We start from the raw sequence: 6,356 nt of genomic DNA on the forward strand, positions 1-6,356 counted from the left end.
TGCTCTAGAATCAAAACAATGGCTTCAGATTCGGAGAAGATGCTTTCTTGTTACTCATCCAGTTATGAATATGATTCAAATAGTTCTGAAGAGGAAAGCATAAATGTTTGCAATCGATTAAAGAAGTACTTGTGTGTCAATTCGAGGCGTCAGGACTCCAATGTAGCGTCCCAGAAAATGCACAAGATGGTGCCCAAGCTCCGTTGGAAATGGGCTGATTTGTCTGGTGGGAATTTGTGTCAACTAGAATCAAATAGTAGTCCTGGTGCAACACACAACGATTCACCATCACGTTATTTACGTGTGTTTCCTTCTAATTTCGCCATCAACACGGCTCAACACGAAGTTTTCAGACCAACAAAATACCCCAAATGCATTGTGTGTCGATTTCTCGGTCAGGGGCGTTCCAGACATGACGTTAAAGAGTTTGCTGGTTCTCTTTATTTGTAAGTAGGTTCGTTGTCAGATCTCCCAGGCAGGTGACGCGCAGAGCTTGATCGTGGCGTGGAGTCGAGCAAGTCGTGCTGTGAAACTCCGTGCGATGCTGAGCAGGCCTCTGTGAGTGGTGTGTCAGTCCGAGATGAGTCTGATTTTCTCTGTCCCAGCTGGACTGGGAAGTGCACACGTCTGCCGCTCCGGGTTGTTCGGCCACACGAAGACGGTCGATCACCGGACATGGGGGGGCGTTGTTGGTGGGGTGGCCGACGTCGGTGTTCGGGAGCACGGCAACATGGGTTCTACGACTGCCGGTTTGAGTCGGTCGATGGAGACTGATTCTCTCTGTCCCACGACAGCTGCTTTTATACCATTTTCAAGCATGTGATATGCGTCAGGGTGAGACGCACATCAACGAGATCAAGGAATTGAAAGACATTAAAGCGGCGGTGCGCACCGGTGACGCCACAACGTCACCAACTCAAAAACAAGACTTCCTGAATATTCAGCGCGAGTCTTAAAACGTAAAATATAGCTATATGTGATGGAATCTTTGTAAAATACGCTCAGTAGAAGTCATTTGAAGTGATTTTCCAAATTATGGACACAACTTGTCCGGAGGCGTCGGTTGTCCTTTAACTTGCCGTAGTTTTCAGTTTTGGTTTCCAACTCTATCACATTTAAATTCATGATATCCACGTATACCAAACTGCAAATAAATATATAATGTATGATATAATTTTGTGGCGGAGTACTTTGGCAATGGGTCTTACCGTTGTTGGCTTTGCTCTCCTCGTTGCAATTGATGAGGAGGTATCTTGGGCTCTCTGGGCAGAGAGGCAGCAGGGCAGACTGTGAAATGGCTGGCAGCAGAGTGAAGCCCAAAAATATTGGCCAGAGGGAATCGTTCCCCATAATGGATTCGAGCCCTAAAATCTGTATATGATATGAGGGACATTGTTATATCTATGATTATTGTGCTGCCCCCAGTAATTATGTTACGGTGGCGGGCACTAGGACCAGACATCTCACCCAGCAGGTGTACGGGAGGGGGCGGGTTTATATCACATATATTTCACTGCAGTTTCCGTTTTGTCTTTCTTTCTACTTGTTAGCAGTTGGAATAAAGACGTACTCCAATCGACCGTGTGTTCTCATTCCTCAACTGCTACACTGGTGACCCTGACGTTCGAAATGTTCATGGCAGCAGACGAAGAGATATCTTCCACGGCCATGCCGCCACGACCGGCGCCTCAGCTCGCAGCTGCCGCCTACGCCGCGAAGCTGCCCGAGTTTTGGAATAGCGACCCGGCTTCGTGGTTCGAACATGAAGCGCTTTTCCACCTACGAGGCGTCACGACAGATGAGCCGAAATATTATCTGGTCGTGGCGTCTCTCAACGAACAGACGACTCGTCGTGTGCTGCCTCTCTTGCGTGCACCTCCACCGAGCGAAAAATACGCAGCGCTCAAACACCTGCTGCTCCGACGGTTCACGTTATCGGCCTCTGAGAGAGCAGACAGGCTTCTTTCTCTTCCCGGACTCGGCGACGGAACAGCAGTGGACCTGATGGACAACATGTTGTCGCTACTAGGTTCGGATGGCGGCGGATTCCTGTTCCCCCACGTGTTCCTTCGCCAGCTACCGGCCTCTGTGCGCGCCGTGCTAGCCAACTCGACGTGCCTAGCCACCAGCGACCACCGAGGTTTGGCTGAAGAAGCGGATCGGGTCCTTCTGGCGACACGGAGGTTCGCCGTGCAAGGCGTGACGGCCGAACCCCTCGGCGGAGCGGCAGCGAACATCGACCCGACCCTAGTAGCCGGAGTGGTCACGCGGAAGCGACACGAGAAAGCTCTCAGTTTTTTCCACCAGCGGTTTGGCGCCAAGGCCCGACGGTGCACACCACCCTGCACCTACGAGACTCCGAGAAACGCCAGCGCCGGCACCCAATAGCGGCCGTGGGTGCCGGCAACGAAAGCGAGCTGCTTTTTATCACAGACTCCTCGTCAGGTAGACGTTTTCTGGTGGACAGCGGGGCACAAGTAAGCCTGCTGACGCCCACGGCCTCGGACAAGACGGCAGGTGGATGTGGGCCTCCCCTGCGCGCAGCTAACGGCTCACCCACCGCCAGCTTTGGCACCAGGTCGCTAACTGTGTGTTTCCACGAACGAAAATTCGAGTGGGACTTTATTGTGGCCTCGATTACAGTTCCGATAATCGGCGCGGATTTTTTATGCGCTCATGGACTGCTTGTGGACATTGCTAACCGTTGTTTGATCGACGCCATCTCTTTCGCCACTTTCCCATGTGAGGTTGGAGGGCTTGGAGCGTTGACGCACGCAAATTATTTAACGTCAGGTAACGTTTATGAACGCCTGCTGACCGATTATCCGTCGTTAATCACACCCGCCTTTTCCAATGCCGATACAAAACACGGGGTACAACATTTCATTCCCACGGTTGGCCCGCCAGTTTTTGCCCGCGCTCGCCGCAGCCAACAAACCGGGACCACCACGAGCAAACAGACCAACAGCATTACACATATGTGACTCCTGCGGCAGGAACTGCCACTCTCGTATCGGGCTCTTCAGCCATAGGAGGCACCCTACAAGCAAAACAACATAGGACAGTCATCCATGGTCAGCCATGACCGATGGAGGCCGACAGACGGCGTCGCCTCGACGCGGCAAAATTGGCAATGGCGAAAGGGGAGTTCGCGACGATGGAGCGTTTGGGCATCGTGAGGCGTTCCAACAGCCCGTGGGCCTCACCATTACACATGGTGCCCAAAAGTGACGGTTCTTGGCGGCCGTGCGGTGATTTTCGTTGGCTTAATAATGTAACCACACACGACCGTTACCCAATTCCGCACATGCAGGACTTTTCCGCACGTTTGGCCGGAGCCGTGATCTTTTCCAAAGTTGATCTCGTTCGCGGTTATCACCAGGTTCCGGTACGGGCAGACGATGTGCCAAAAACTGCAGTAATAACCCCTTTTGGCCTCTTTGAATTCCTCCGTATGCCTTTTGGCCTGAAGGGGGCGGCACAGACCTTTCAGAGACTGATGGACTCAGTCTTGCGAGGCCTAGATTTTGTGTTCGTCTACCTCGACGACATTCTTGTGGCCAGCCCTTCACCAGAAGAACACCTGTCGCACTTAAGGATGGTTTTCAAGCGTCTTGATGCGCATGGCCTTATCGTCAACCCTGTGAAGTGCCAATTTGGTTTGCCCAAGATCGATTTCTTGGGGCACCGCATTTCTCCACAGGGTGCCATCCCCTTACCCGCCAAAGTGCAGGCTGTGGTGAATTTCCCCCGCCCAGCCACAGTTAAAGCTTTGCAGGAGTTTTTGGGCATGATAAATTTTTACAACCGTTTTCTTCCTCACGCAGCCGACCTCCTACAACCCCTCTACGGCGCCTTGAGAAAAAAGAAGGCTAATGAACCCGTCGAGTGGGCCCCGCAACGAGTGCAGTCCTTTGAACGAGCCAAGGAAGCTCTTGCGGATGCAACTCTTCTGGTCCACCCGATCTCAACCGCACAGGTGGCCTTGACTACCGACGCGTCTGATGTTGCCGTAGGGGCGGTGGTTGAGCAGCTTGTGGAGAACGAATGGCAGCCCCTTGCATTTTTCAGTCGGAAGCTGCAAGATAACGAACGCAAGTATAGTGTTTTCGACAGAGAGTTGTTAGCACTCTATCTTGCAACGCGCCATTTTCGTTTCCTCCTCGAGGGGCGCCGGTTCACCGCCTACGTAGATCATAAACCCCTTACATTCGCCATGTCCAAGGTGACCGAACCGTGGTCGGCCCGACAGCAACGGCATCTAGAGGCTATTTCCGAATTCACAACAGACATTCGGCATGTGGCCGGCAAATGTAACCCTGTGGCCGATTGCCTGTCACGCACGATCGTTTGTCCAGTCCAGCTCGGGGTGGATTTTTCAGAGATGGCCACGGCCCAATCTGAGGATCCGGACATCCACAAACTCAAGGCAGCAGGCACGGCCCTGAAACTGGAGGAGGTGGCAGTGTGTGAAGGGGGTCCCGCTCTCCTCTGCGATGTGTCTACGGGTCGCACTCGTCCCGTGGTTCCGCAGGAGTGGCGTCGGCGAATTTTTGATTCAATTCATTCCCTTTCACACCCTGGCGTCCGGGCGTCAGTCAAACTACTTGGGGCCAAGTTTGTCTGGCCTGGGTTAAGAAAGGATGTCAGGAAGTGGACAGCTGCATGCGTGGCATGTCAGCGCGCCAAAGTCCACAGGCACACCCGGGCGAACCGAGAAACTTTTCCGATTCCGGCCAGGAGATTTGACCACGTCCATGTGGACCTGGTCGGGCCCCTCCCTCCTTCGCAGGGTTGCACACATCTCCTCACTATGGTCGATCGGACCACTAGGTGGCCGGAAGCTGTCCCCCTGTCCTCCACAACCTCGACAGACATTGCCCGCGCATTTCTGTCATCCTAGGTCGCACGTTTCGGCACGCCGTCCGATATCACTTCGGACAGAGGCCCCCAGTTTGTGTCCGAGCTCTGGTCGGCCATGGCGCAGTCCTTGGGTGTGCAGGTACACCGCACTATGGCCTACCACCCACAGGCTAACGGGATGTGGAACGTTTCCACCGGTCACTTAAAGCCGCGCTACGGGCCGCACTATCGGACGGTAACTGGGTTGACCGGCTTCCGTGGGTCATGCTCGGGTTACGTTCAGCTCCTAAAGAAGACCTTAACGCCGCTCCGGCAGAGTCAGAGTCAGCCCGTTTCGTCTTCGTGCGTCATGATGCCCACCGCTCTCCCCTCCGGCCGCCGTATGATGGCCCGTTTAGAGTGCTCGAACACGGGGAAAAGAGTTTTGTGCTCGAGATGGGTGGGAGAAGGGAGGGCATTTCAATAGACAGACTCAAGCCGGCTCACATAATTGCAGGCGAGGACGTTTCGCCGGCCCAGGTCCCACGTCGCGGACGCCCTCCAAAACCTCCAGCCTCTCCGCGGCATGCCAGGGTTGAGTGTCGTTCCCCCACTCAGTTCTCACCCGGATCACCTGCCCGAGCAATTTCACCTTCACCATCGAACGACGGACTGCATAGTCGTTGTGGCAGGCTGGTCAAGCCCCCTGCAAGATTTTCGCCTTGACTGTCCTTCTGGGTGTTCTGGGGGGGGGGGGGGCTGTGTGGCGGGCACTAGGACCAGACATCTCACCCAGCAGGTGTACGGGAGGGGGCGGGTTTATATCACATATATTTCACTGCAGTTTCCGTTTTGTCTTTCTTTCTACTAGTTAGCAGTTCGAATAAAGACGTACTCCAATCGACCGTGTGTTCTCATTCCTCAACTGCTACATTACAATGCATTACATTGCCCCCTAGTGGTGGAATAGTTAAACCCCTCAAAAACGTTGTGGAGTAGCCATTCTGAAATCGAACTGTGGAGAGTTGTGATTACATCCATGTCCATCCTCTTTCTATCGACTTGTTCAGGCACAATCTGTATGTACATTTACACTATTATACATTTTATTGTTTGTTGTGCAAGTTATCTATAATCCTATATCGATATTTCGCCAGTCAAGCATTTCACATGCTTTCCATAGGAGCGTTGAATGTGCTAGAGAATAGGCCTGTTTCGCTCATGCTATTTTATATGTATAATTGGATGCTGTACAACATTTGTATTATTTTTCTGTTTGTATGCAGATTTACAATAAATAATTCCATAAAAATACTAAACGGCGGATTCTCTACGGAAAAAAATATGGTTGGCAAAATTCTGACTTTAATCTCAGAATTCTGACTTTAAAGTCAGAATTATTTTCGTTGCGACTTTAAAGTCAGACTTTGTGACGTTCGTGGAGCTATTCAATTTTGGCCCTGTCAGCGTGTACAGTACGTTAAGTGTAGCTCGGAAGACAGGACATACAGTAA

This window comes from Hippocampus bargibanti, linkage group LG01 (assembly GCF_051943395.1).
Source record: "Hippocampus bargibanti isolate YZ-2025 linkage group LG01, ASM5194339v1, whole genome shotgun sequence".
Classification (NCBI taxonomy): Eukaryota; Metazoa; Chordata; class Actinopteri; order Syngnathiformes; family Syngnathidae; genus Hippocampus; species Hippocampus bargibanti.